This window comes from Oncorhynchus mykiss, chromosome 16 (assembly GCF_057628025.1).
Source record: "Oncorhynchus mykiss isolate SJ-2025 chromosome 16, ASM5762802v1, whole genome shotgun sequence".
Classification (NCBI taxonomy): domain Eukaryota; kingdom Metazoa; phylum Chordata; class Actinopteri; order Salmoniformes; family Salmonidae; genus Oncorhynchus; species Oncorhynchus mykiss.
In genome coordinates, this window is record NC_143037.1 from 42,307,977 (window position 1) to 42,322,310 (window position 14,334).

At 44.5% G+C, this 14,334-nt stretch overlaps 1 protein-coding gene across 1 annotated transcript in view; it reads left to right on the top strand.

Annotated features, from left to right (window-relative positions):
• The first annotated feature begins 435 nt into the window (after window positions 1-435).
• LOC110491941 (vasopressin V2 receptor) overlaps window positions 436-14,334 on the top strand; it is an 87,402-nt gene continuing 73,503 nt past the window's right edge. The window contains exon 1 of the mRNA XM_090202701.1: window positions 436-751. The gene's annotated coding sequence lies outside the window, so the exon portion shown is untranslated. The remainder of the gene's footprint in view (window positions 752-14,334) is intronic.

Sequence of the window (14,334 nt, forward strand, 5' to 3'; positions counted from 1 at the left end):
TAACTCCTCCACCTATCTCCCCTATAGATCCAGTCATACCTCCCTCTCCCCTTGCTCTGTCTCCTTCATTTTAGATTGATGTCTCTGCTCAATACTCTCTCTCACCCCCCTCTGACTGTTCCCCTCAACACATTCCCCATGTTCTCCCTCAAGCTCTTAATCACTGCATCATTCTCCCTGCGGTCCTTCCCCCAGTCCCCCCTCTTCCCCCTCTCTCCTCCATCGCTGTCTCTCCACCATACCTCCCACGTCTTTTTCCCTAATGCTGGTCGTGCTTCCTCCTCCTCCATACCTTCTCAACCTGTCCCCTCTATCTCCCCCATACCTTCTCCACTTCTCCCCTCTATCTCCCCCATACCTTTTCCACCTCTCCCCTCTTTCCCCTATAGATCCAGTCATACCTCCCTCTCCCCTAATGCTGGTTTGTTCTCCTGCACTCTTTCCCTCTTTCTCCCCCTCACTCACATCTCTTTCCCCTAAACCACTCTCTCTCGCCAATCTCTTCCTCTCTCTCCCCCATAAATCTTCCCCCCTAATGTCCCTGTGGTTGAGTCGGAGCTAGCATGTGATTCATGTGGTAGGAACTCATACTTGATGATCTGTAGAGGGAAAGAGCTTTAAAAGAGAACAGACACCTGATGGAAAGGTTGCAAGCTCTCTCCATGTGTTATCATCCAATAGACCAACAGGGATTGAGCCCATAACCCCTCCAGCAGAGCCACTGGAGTTGCCTGGGAAACAAATCAAGCAGGTTAGTGTGGATTTCATTTCAGCCCTTTTATTAATTACAGACAGACTTCCCTACTCCTTCCCTCCCCTCTGTCGCTCTCTCTCTCTTTATCTCTCTCTGCCTTCCATCGCTCTCTCCTGTCGCTTTCCTTTCTCTCTCCTCTGTAGCGCTCTCAATTTACTCATCTCCTTCTGGCCATCTCCTTGGTCTGACAAGAGGCCCAAATACCCTTTGTTGTCCTCTCCCACCCTTGTGGCAAATGTATATCTTGTCTCTCTCAATCTCTCTCTCTCTCCTCATATCTCTCTGTCATCCTCTTGTATTTGAAAACCGACTCCTTTCTTCCATGACAAACTAAGTGTTGGTTTTAGAGGTTGACCCTAACAGTGAGATATGGAAATGATATTCAACATGATGATGTTAGTTGACATAACTCTTGCTCTCTTTTAACTCCCTCCGGCTATATCTCCTCATTTCTCCCTGTTTATCTATCGTAATCCAAGTTCGTACAGGTCATTTTCAGGCCATAAATTAGTGTGCGTGAATGTGTGAGTTTGTTTGTGCACATGGCTGTGTGTGTGTGATTCCGTTCCAGTTCTTCCTTTCCTGTGTGTGTGTGTGTGTGTTCCTTCGTTCTAATTTTGATCTTCTCTCACTACTCAAAGAACGCGGCTCAGCGCTGCTCTCCAGGAGATAGTTATCAATCGGGCTGTCTGATCAGGCCGTTGCCCACCACAGCTGGCTCCAGTCATCTGCTGCTCTGTTTAGTAGGCCTGTTCAGACCCACATGGCTTAGGTACGTTACAATACGTCAGGGGTCAGCTATTCCCTTCATCACTTCACTCCTAGTGTCTGATGCAGTACAGTTTTTCTTTTTGGCCCTACAGATGTAGGATTTTAATTCGATCACATTGTTGCAGGATCACTTTTCTGCAATGCCGTCAAATTAATGATGTACTTGCTGTACTGTAAGTCGCTTATGATAAAAGTGTCTGTTAAGTGGCATATCTGTACATATAACTTTTTACTACTGTTCTACTCCAGATCAACTGTACAGTAATGGGATTAGGAAACAGCTGACTGAAGTTTGATTCTACATCTGTTGCTGTTGTCATCGGGAGGGAGTTTATGGGTTTGTTCTCTACTGTGTGTGTGTGTGTGTGTGTGTGTGGGCTTACCACCTAGGGAGACTCTTTCCCCTGGCTGTAGATAGATCTCTCCTCTTATCTCCTGAGCTCCATGGAAGCCCCTATGGGACAGGAGCAAGAGGGTCGAGCAGGCGTTTCCCCCTATAGAGATCCTATATGTTCCCTCACTGATATTACACACAGTCATAACTTGGTAATTAGCTACATACTGTACATTACATGCCTATTGCATCTATGTGCCACACACAGTGTAATTTGATATCATCATGTCAGTGTTGTGATGACACACATACACACCCCTACCCACACACACAGGGAAATGTATCCCACGTGTGTATATCCTACACTGGGCCGTGCTCTCTGGCCTCTTGTGCCCCGGCGCTGGTAATCAGAGCTGTCAGAGGACTTAGGTGATCATTGTTCTTTTAGGGGAACAGATGAGACTAGCTGGGGGGGGGGGGGGTTGGACCAGCTGGGGTGTTATTGGATCACGTCCGCAGGGTGAGTGGGCGCCTCCACCCCCTCGTTCCCCAGTCAGCTCTCTCTGGGCTTTAATGTCTGGCTGAAAGCCTCCTGGCTGGTTGCGAAGCCGGTGGGAGAGCGGCATCAGACTAACTACGTGCTATTTCTGTTTGGTTTCATGTCAAAATGGTGGATTTGTTTTCTTTTAGAAGGGATAGACCTCTGCGGACCACGGAGAAATGCAGCTGCTAATCATTAGGGGTTAAATCTCAGCAATCATTAGCCGGACGAATAGACAGACTAAAAAGAAAGAGAAGGGTAGAGAGAGGAGGGAGAGAGAGACAGAGAAAGCGAAGAAGGGAGAGCGAGAGGGGGGGGGGGGGGGACGAAAGGAAGCATGGGGGTGATTGATTAGATATTGATGGGATGCTTGTTCTATTTGGACCTGTTGACCTGTTGTGCCTTCTTTCAAACTATTCCTCCCTCTTCCTCCTCCTCCATCCCTCACAAGTGTTCTACCTCCTGGGTTCTTGGCTTGATTCAGGGGAAAATGCCAAAGCTGCATTACATCAAGAAATGCACACAGAGATGACCTACATAACATGACTGTGATGTCATTGTGGCTTCCATCCCAACATAATTACCCCGTGGCATGGTGCCAGCTCCGCGCCTCCCATCAGTCCCCCACTTATTCAGTCAAACCCCCAGTTTTATTTTTATTTTACTCTTTTACTGCCAGGTGTTACTAAAACAACAGACCACATTCCTTGGAGGCGTTGATGAAATGTCTTGTGATAAATGATCTTGTCTCCCATCTACTACCTCGTGCAGACCCAAGTTCGAATACTATGTGAAATCATTTCAAATACTTTAACTGGGCTTGCTTGAACGAAGGGCTCGATTCAATCAGATCCACATAGCGGTTGTTTTGGCGGTTCGGAGGTGGAACTGTGTTCGAGCTGTCAAATCCACAAGCAAATCCACAAGCGTCTCCTGTCATCATACCTAAACCGGACATTGCCATTGGCTGCATGGAGTCCATTAAGAGAAATCCCATGCAGCCTTGTTGATCATTTCAAACACCGGAATGTGAAGCGTAATCTACACCTCGATTAGGATGATAGTAATCATCGTTATTTTGTTTAATGATTTTCTATTTGAGCATAACTATTTCTACATGGCCCACACTTTGTCATTCTGAACTTGTGGCTTTGTGACTATGATCAAGAGCAGTTGCTCACCGATTTGACAGCTCAAACAGAGTTACACCTATCTGCTATGCGTGTGTCGTTAACGCTTGATCTGATTGAATCTAGACCTATAGCCTGACGCAATGGAACCAATAGAAAAGTTCAAACTGCATACCACGCCCATCTGGCACTCAAGGCAGGCTAAAGCCAACGTTAAAGTAATTACAAAGATTTTGAATAGTTTTTGAACCCAGGTCTGCTACCTTCTCCGTATGTGAGGTCTCATCCCGGTCTCGGGAGGAGCCTATCTCAGCCTCCTCGCCTTGTCAAGGGCCTGTCTAGACTGCTATTAGGGAAGAAAATATTGTCACATTAAAAGACCCTTGCAATCCTTCTAATCCTCCCAAAATAAGGTTGGACATTTATAGATCAGATTTTCAAAAAACATTCTCAACCAAGTCCAGAATCTAGACATGTTTCCACCTCCTCTCCCCCCTGTCTTTCTTCCCATGGTAGCTGTCTGCCACACAGACCATTCCCCTCACATCACATTCCCCTCTTCTTTTTGATATTTTCCACTCTTATACTATCCTCCTGGGACTCTCTGTCTTTCTCTCTCTCTCTCTCTCTTGCATGTCTGCCCTCCCTCCTTCCTCCCTCATTCTCTCCAGGTGCACCGTTTCTCAAGTGCTTTTGATGAAAACAGATTTTTCCGTAAATCTACCAGAAAACACAGCTTTGATTATTTTTCTCCTCTTGCTATGACTACAGCTTAAAGTTTTTATCTCAGTAAGAGAATGTTCATAGCCTCTCTCTAATATACAGGGCATTCGGAAAGTATTCAGACCCCTCGACTTTTGTTGAGTTACAGCCTTATTCTAAAATTGATTAAATTAATTGTTTTCCTCATCAATCTACACACAATACCCCATAATGATTTTTTTGATAAAATAGAATTAAAAAATATCTTATTTACATAAGTATTCAGACCCTTTGCTATGAGACACGAAATTTAGCTCATGTGCATCCTGTTTCCATTGATCATCTTGAGATGTTTCTACAACTGATTGGAGTCCACCTGGGATAAATTCAGTTGATTGGACATGATTTGGAAAGGCACACACCTGTTTATATAAGGTCCCACAGTTGACAGTGTATGTCAGAGCAAAAAACAAGCCATGAGGTCGAAGGAATTGTCCGTAAAGCTCAGAGACAGGATTGTGTTGAGGCACAGATCTGGGGAAGGGTGCCAAAAAATGTCTGCAGCATTGAGGGTCCCCAAGAACACAGTGGCCCCCATTATTCTTAAATGGAAGAAGTTTAGAACCACCAAGACTCTTCATAGAGCTGGCCGCCCGGCCAAACTAAGCAATCGGATTAGAAGGGCCTTGGTCAGGGAGGTGACCAAAAACCCCATGGTCACTCGGACAGAGCTCCAGAGATCCTCTGTGGAGATGGGAGAACCTTCCAGAAGGACAACCATCTCTGCAGCCCTCCACCAATCAGGCCTTTATGGTACAGTGGCCAGACGGAAGCCATTCCAGGCACATTACAGCCCGCTTGGAGTTTACCAAAAGTCACCTAAAGGACTCAGACCATGAGAAACAAGGTTCTCTGGTCTGATGAAACTAGGATTGAACTCTTTGGCCTGAATGTCAAGCGTCACGTCTGGAGGAAACCTGGCACCATCCCTACGGTGAAGCATGGTCATGGCAGCATCATGCTGTGGGGATGGTTTTCAGCGGCAGGGACTGGGAGACTAGTCAGGGTTGAGGGAAAATGAACGGAACAAAGTACAGCTCTTTGGTCTTGGCCATAGTGGAGTTTGGAGTGTGACTGTTTGAGGTTGTGGACAGGTGTTTTTATACTGATAACAAGTTCAAACAGGTGCCATTAATAAAGGTAACGAGTGGAGGACAGAGGAGCCTCTTAAAGAAGAAGTTACAGGTCTGTGAGAGCCAGAAATCTTGCTTGTTTGTAGGTGACCAAATACTTATTTTCCACCATAATTTGCAAATAAATTCATTAAAAATCCTACAATGTGATTTTCTGGAATTTTTTCCCTCATTTTGTCTGTCATAGTTGAAGTGTACCTACGAGGAAAATTACAGGCCTCTCATCTTTTTAAGTGGGAGAACTTGCACAATTGGTGGCGGACTAAATACTATTTTGCCCCACTGTACCTGCTGTGACCCAGCACCAAAGAGGAGCCAGGCCAAGCCAAGCCAGTACATGGTTAAATGAATAGCAGTGTAACAGTAGCAATTGTAGTAGAGATACACTTAAAAAGAGGAGTTCTGGTCCACACCTGCTGTGATCTGGTGCTAAGATGATTCAGACCACTTATTATGTTAACATTACCTGCTGTGAAGGCTATCCATCTTACCTATCAGTCTTACTACAGTACATACTTGATGTTGAGACGATCTGTCTTACAGTACATGCCTACTGTGACCCAGCACTAAAAGGGGCCAGGTCAGGTCAGTGTACTAGTGAGTATTTAGTACAAAGTGTACACTAGTGAGTGGCTATCTGTCTTGCTTTAGTGCATACCTGCTCTGACCGAGCACCTAGACAAACCAGGCCAAGTCAGGCCACTTTTATTTATTTTTTCATTTTTCTTGTGGGGGCTACACGCACAATACACAAATTCATATCATTTAATAGCTAGCTCGCGTCACAGATCCAAAAGTAACATTACATTTAGTATGTAATGAGAGAGAAAAAAAAAGTGAGCCTCCACCCCATTCCCCCAACCCCACCCATTAAAAAGGTCGCCCTCCAACCACGCACCCGGAAACCGTGTTTTTCCACCCCTCCCACCCTCCTAGCAACTAGGGTGTTTTTCCAACCCCAACCCTTCCCCATGGGCCTGAAAGCAAAGTAAGTAGAAAATATTAAAATAGGTACATACTGTGCTTTCAGGAAGTATTCACAGCCCTTTACCTTTTTCCACATTCTGTTGTGTTACAGCCTGAATTTAACACACAATAACCCATAAGCAGTCACTCTCTTTGTAAGGAGCATTTCAACTGAAGTCTTGCCATTTCGGTTTGGGCTGTGGTGGAACCTGGAGAGAGGAGTTATAGCCCATGTTATTTTCTTGGTGTTGTTGTCTCCCAAAATCCCAGGTGTTTTTCCACTAGTCGATGATGGAACCACTGACTAATGGAGCAGCTGGGAGCCTGGGACATGGCTGTGAAGTTGACATGTTAAAGTATATTGAGGCATGCTACTGTACATCTGTCTGTGTATCTGGCCTTGTTGTCTTTCATATGCTTGTTAAGCATCCAGCCTCACTGAAATTACAGCCACAACATAGTCATTAGATACATTACATTATACATGCCTATTGCATCTATGTGCCTGCCACACAGTGACATTTAAGCTCTACAATGTCAGTGTTGTGAGCAGAAAAGTCCATTTTGAAGCTACTTTATTCATCAGAACTGATAAAGCATGAGGGAGAGAAGGCATAGAGAGGTGACGCTGTAGCAGGAACAGTGCTGTGTATGTAGGCTACTGTGAGTGTGAGCGAGTGAGGAACAGGGAGGAAGGAGGGAGAGATAAGAAACAGCAACCCACCAAGCCGACTCCCACTATAGTAGACTAATGGCTGCCATAGATACAGGTGGTTATTTATCATCCAATAGGATTACATAGTACCTGCCTCGACTGCATCAAACTGGGAAAAGCTCGTTCAGAGCTCATTGAGGCTGCGTGCGCTTTTTCGTCCTAAACAGTTACAAACAACAACAGCTCCATTCAGAATATAAAGTAGCACCCAACCTGCTGGCTCTTGGTTGCTGTAGCCTATCTTTCTCCTTTAACTTTTAATTCCATCTTCCATTGATTAGATATCCCATAACTTTTGCCCCACTCTTGCCTCACTCTATGACTGTAGCCAAACAAGCAAAGAGCAGCAGCATAAACGACTAAAAACGTCTCTCTCTCTCTCTCTACTGCAGCAGTCGTGTTCAGATCGATATGGCTGGACAAGTCAGTTAAAATGACACATACCGGAGACGCATGACAATCATATCAGATCCGACCCAGACCCATGACGTTATTTAGAATTCTGGATCCGGATCAGGTCTGGGGTATTCGGGTACAGGTGGCTCCGTGAAGACCTCTACTGCTGCTGCCTACAGTTTTTCATCATCCCCGCCACCGCCAGAAGGAGAGGAGACAGAAAAGACTCCACCATGTACTTACCTACATATTTATTTTGTTTGTCATTTTATCGTTAACGTGGCATTTTTGTAGTAATTAACTCATTTATTTCCATGTGCGAGCGTGCGTTTCTCGTGTCGCCACAATGGGAACGAGAAAGCACGTGCCTGCTCGCGCCTGGAAAAGTATTGCTCGAGTCCGACAAAAGTGGAATATAACCTTGCAGATAAAGATCAGAATTACACAATTTCATGTGTAACAACATCTGAAGACCCGCATCACTATACTGAGAGCTTTGCTGTTTCTAAAAGGACTTATTGGGGTGTTTTCGGGGGCTTTGTTCATGCTTCTCCTTGGCCCACATCGTGCCGAACGCGCAATGATGAAGTCTATTGATGGTGAATAAGTTTCTCAAAACCAAGTGAGATCGCAAAAACAGTGTCTGCACACTTCTTTAACGTGCCCTTTACATAAATGTTTTTGATTTGGAAAAAAAAAAGAAAAGTGAACCACTCCTTTAACAGTTCTAGAACAGTGGGCACTGAAAATATACTTTAATTAACTTCTGGCACTTTTTAAACAGTTCTAGAACAGTTCTTGAACCTTTCATGATATTTGACAGAGGTGTTAACTCTCAAGAGTCATGGAGACAGTAGTCTGACAAACACCTCTGTAGCTCTGTCGCCTTCCACAACAGATGCAGAATGCCGACATCAGTGAAGGTGTGGATTGACCAGGCAGATCGCTCAAGAGTGACTTCGAAATTGGACGTCTATCCGTGTCATGAGGACTTGGGAAATTCTTTTAAAGCGGCCTCTAGGGGTAACAGTGATCGCTATGGCTCTGGATAAGAAGGTTAAGTGTTTGATCACAGCGTTGGACATTTGTTTCATGTTGTTTCAACCCTATCCCAAAACGTAACACTTAACCTTCTAAATTTGACATTTGGAGCAACTTTGATATTTGATGTTTGGAGAAACGGAAACAATACTGAGCAGGAGAAGTTAGCCAAGGGTGTGAAAATCACTTCAACATTTGACGTTTGGAATAACTTGATGTTTGGAGGAACGTGGATAAACATCTAATTCTGCAGTGGGACTGTGAGAGCTTGTTGCAGAATTGAGACACAGCTCATGCAAAAAACGAATATATCTCTAGTTTAAACAGACATATTTTGATGGGGATTTTGTATTATTATGCTTATTAGATTTGGCTTATTCCCTGTTCAACTAAACCACTAAACGAGCCGTAGCAAAAGACAAGGGCTTTGAAAACACAAAGACCCACAGTCTAATTTCATCCCCTTCCCCTCATTTTTTCCCTGTCTCTTTATTATTTAGGCAGAGCATTTAATACTAGCCTGCCCTACGCTGCTGGGGTGCCTCAAAAACACACACACACACACACACACACACACACACACACACACACACACACACAGTGGCTGCTGGGATGCCTCATGAAAAGCTAATGTCAAATCAAATCATATTTTATTGGTCGCATACACATATTTAGAGATGGCCGTGACTCGGGTGGCTGAGGTCCTCTTCTAGGCCTTCCTGTGACACCGGGTGCTGTAGATCTCCTGGAGGGCAGGCAGCGTGCCTCCGGTGATGCGTTGGGCAGACTGCACCACCCTCTGGAGAGCCCTGCGGTTGCGGGCGGAGCAGTTGCTGTACCAGAAGGTGATGCAGTCTGACAGGATGCTCTCAATGGTGCATCTGTAAAGGTTTGTGAGTGTCTTAGGAGCCTAGCCACATTTCTTCAGCCTCCTGAGGTCAAAGAGGCACTGTTGCGCCTTCTTCACCACCCTGTCTTTGTGGGTGGACCATTTTAGATTGTCAGTGATGTTTAACACCAAGGAACTTGAAGCTTTTCACATTCTCCACTGCGGCCCCGTCGATGTGGATAGGGGCATGCACCCTCTGCTTGTCTCCTGAAGTCCACGATCAGCACCTTCGTTTTGTTGACGTTGAGGGAGAGGTTATTTTCCTGGCACCACTCCGCCAGGGCCCTCGCCTCCTCCCTGTAGGCTGTATCGTTGTTGTTGGTAATCAGGCCTACCACTGAGTCATCACTTTGCAGGTTTCCTAACCTCTGGTTCTTCAGTCTGGAACTGTCCAGATACCACAGTGACTGACATTCTATCTTGACTTGTGTTAAGTCAGCCTTACATCTTATACATGCCTATCTGAACGGTCTTGTTACATGACTGCCGCATTACAGCATATGAATGCTAACTGCTTACATGCTTAACTTAGCATGACATAATGTTCTCACTAATAGACTGTTTACTATACTGCATGACTGTGGACATCCTTCCAGTAGCAGATTAGGCCTACAGTATAGCAATACCAATCTTGTTATTGTGTCTGCAGTTTAGTGAGCAAGTTGTCTCACGTCTGAAACAACAGATATATCTATCAGGTCTGTCTGTCTCTCCATGTCTGTCTGCCTGCCTGTCTGCCTCCCTGTCTGTCTAATAATAATAATATTTCATTTGTAGAGTGCATTTCCCATGCTCAATGTGCATAAGTAACCATCAATAATCAATAATCATAACAACCACATTTATATTTAGAACAGCCCAGTCATCCAGACAGTCTGTAGCTTGGGCCATTCAGACAGACAGAAAAACTACTTTACAACTGTCAGACACACAGCAGTAGTTCCCATAAGAAAATGATTTACTAGAATGGACATCTCCGTTCAAGTCAATATGCCATGATGGCTTTGTCATTTCTCGTAGTTCTATTTCTATTATAGTTCCACTGCTCTGCTCTTCAGATCCACACAGAGAGAACAGCTAATCCAAGGTCACGGACCCACATATTTCAACAAGCTCTCACAGTCTCACTGCAGAATTAGACGTTCCTCCACGTTCTCCAAACATCAAATTTCAAACTATTCTTGTTGCTCCTGCTGCCCAGTATCATTCCATTTCTCCAAACATCAAATTTAGAAGTTAAGGGTTAAGTTCAGGCACACGTTCCGAATGGTTAAGGTCAGTGTTTGGGAGAGAGAAAAAAACTAAAAAACAGTGTCCACGACTGGGATTGAACACTCAAACTTCTAATCCAGAGTCATGGGATTACACCCATCCACCACGCCCTAGCAAATCCCAGGCATACTTGGTGTAATAGTGCTCACTGTTGCCCCTACTAGCCGGTTTTGAAAGACGTCCAATTTCGACATCAATCTTGAACGACCTGGTTGCATTACAGAGTGCATTCGTAAAGTATTCAGACCCCTTGACTTTTTCCACATTTTGTTACATTACAACCTTATTCTAATTGATTCAATTGTTCCCCCCCATCATCAATCTGCACACAATACCCCATAGTGACAAAGTAAAAACATTGTTTTTAGCCCATTTATCACAAATAAAAAGTATTCAGACCCTTTACTCAGTATTTTGTTGAAGCACCTTTGGCAGCGATTACAGCCTCTTCTTGGGTATGACGCTACAAGCTTGGCACACCTGTATTTGGGGAGTTTCTCCCATTCCTCTCTGCAGATGCTCTCAAGCTCTGTCTGGTTGGATGGGGAGCGTCGCTGCACAGCAATTTTCAGGTCTCTTCAGAGATGTTCAAGTCCGGGATCTGGCTGGGCCACTCAATGATATTCAGAGACTTGACTGTGACTGTGTGCTTAGGGTCGTTGTCCTGTTGGAAGGTGAACCTTCACCCCGATCTGAGGTCCTGTGTGCTCTGGAGCAGGTTTTCATCAAGGATCTCTCTGTACTTTGTTCTCTTCATCTTTGCCTAGTCTCCCAGTCCCTGCCGCTGAAAAAACATCCCCACAGCATGATGCTGCCACCGCCATGCTTCACCGTAGGGATGATGCCAGGTTTCCTCCAGACGTGACACTTGGCATTCAGGCCAAACAGTTTAATCTTGGTTTCATCAGACCAGAGAATCTTGTTTTGTCTTTAGGGGCTTTTTGGCAAACTCCAAGTTAACTGTAATGTGCCTTTTACTGATTCTTGGTTTCCGTCTGTCCACTACCATAAAGGCCTGATTGGTGGAGTGCTGCAGAGATGGTTGTCCTTCTGGAAATGTCTTCCATCTCCAAGAGCTCTGTCAGGGTGACCATCGGGTTCTTGGTCACCTCCCTGATCAAGGCCTTCTCCTCCGATTGCTCAGTTTGGCCGGGCGGCCAGCTATAGGAAGAGTCTTAGTGGTTCCAAACTTCTTCCATTTAAGAATAAATAGAGGCCACTGTGTTCTTGGGGACCTTCAATTCTGCAGAAATGTTTTGGAACCACTCCCTAGATCTGTGCCTCAACACAGTACTGTCACGGAGCTATAAGGACAATTCCTGCGACCTCATGGCTTGGTTTTTGCTCTGACATGCACTGTCAACTGTGGGACCTTATATAGACAGGTGTGTGCTTTTCCAAACCATGTCCAATCAATTGAATTTACCACAGGTGGACTCGAAGTTGTAGAAACATCTCAAGGATGATCAATGGAAAAAGGATGCCCCGGAGCTCATCCTATCCTTATTGACGTGTGTGTGTGTGTGTGTGTGTGTGTGTGTGTGTGTGTGTGTGTGTGTGTGTGTGTGTGTGTGTGTGTGTGTGTGTGTGTGTGTGTGTCTGTTTCCACTTCTGTGTTTGCATGCTTGCATGTAATGTGTGTGTGTGTATGTCTGGTGGTGGTGAGGGGGATCCAGGATCATAAGTCAAATCAAATCAAATCTTAACTGTGTCTGTGAGCTCACTTTCCAGCTCTACTGGTAATACAAGGCCTAGGCTTCATCTGAAAAGCCACCCTTTTCCCATAGGGCTCTGGACAAAAGTAGCGCACTACTGTATGTAGGGAATAGGGTGCCATTTCGGACACAGCTCTAATCAGAGAGCAGTTTACCACCAGAGAATCCCCCAACTCTAAATGTGACTACAAATATCCATGGAGACATCATGCACAGTTACAAACAATTCACTGTTAGACCTGAGGACATAATGCCTGGTCATAGCCAGTGGTGTAAAGTACTTATCTGTACTTTACTTTTTATATTTTTGACAACTTTTACTCCACTACATTCCTAAAGAAAATAATGTACTTTCTACTCCATACATTTTCCCTGACACCCAAAAGTACTCGTTACATTTTGACTGCTTATCAGGACAGGAAAATTGTCTAATTCACACACTTAAAAGAGAAAATCTATGTCACGACCGTCGTATGAATAATTGGACCAAGGCGCAGCGTGAGTAGAGTTCCACATTTTAATGATTGTGAGACTTCCAAAACAACAAAGACATAACGATCGTGAAATACGTGACGCACATAGGCACTCACACAAAACAATATCCCACATCGCAGCTGGGGAAAAAGGACACACAAAGTATGATCCCTAATTAGAGGTAACGATCATCAGCTGCCTCCAATTGGGAACCATACACACACACTAGAAATATAATACCTAGAAACCCCCCTAGACACGCGCTGACCTAAAACACCATTAGAGAACCCCGAGGGCTCTCTATGGTCAGGGCGTGACAATCCCTGGTCATCCCTACCACATCTGATCTGCAGACGGACTAAATACAAATGCTTTGTTTGTAAATTATGTCAGAGTGTTGGAGTGTGCCCTTGGCTATCCGTAATTGGATAAAAAACAATAATCATGCTGCCAGGTTTGCTTAATATGAGGATTTTTTACATTTTTAAATTTTTACTTTTATTTAAGTAAAAGTATATTTGAGCAATTACATTTACTTATGATATTTAAGTATATTTAAAACCCAATACTTTTAGACTTTTACTCAAGTATTATTTTACTGGGTGACTTTCACTGTTACTTCCGAGTCATTTTCTATTAAGGTATCTTTACTTTTACTTAAGTATGACAATTGGGTACTTTTTCCACCACAGCCAGGACAGAATAGGATCTGAACCCTATACCCTCGGTTGGACCTCTCTTTCTTGGGAACAAACATGCTTGCAAGTGCGCATACACATAAGCATGTGTGAGCACACACACACACACAAACACCCTGGCCTGGGAACTAGGGGGGGGTCATATTTCCCTGAGGGTTTATGGGAAAGTCATCATAAACACATTCATTTACAGACACTGTACACATCCCTCCCTCCTCAGATTGGCATCACGCTGCTGTTCTCTGAAAGTAGATCTGAATGAGAGAGAGAGAGAGAGCAAGAGAGAGAGAGAGAAGGAGATGTCAATGGCGAGAGGGATCAGTGACACAGGGTGGATTAATATTGTTCTGTTGTGTTCAGACCTGGATTCAAATGGGACGGGTTTTCTCTCAAATGTTTTGTGCTGTGCTTGATTGAGCTTGGCTGGTGCGTTGGAACCAATGGTATAGTCCCCAAAGTGCAAAACCCACCCATCTCATCTGGCACTCCGAGCAATCAAACGCTTGACATAGTTGAAAGGAAAACAAATACTATTTGAACCCAGGGCCCAGAGTGAGTGTCTCAGAGTAGTAGTGCTGATCTAGTATCAAGTCACCCCTGTCCGTGTAATTATATTCATTATTCAGTAACAGGCTAAACTGATCCCAACACTAACACACACTAAACTATGCTGACTGACACACTTAATGTTTCATTGACTGTAATGTGAGATGAACATAATCTCTCTCCCTCTCCCTCATTCA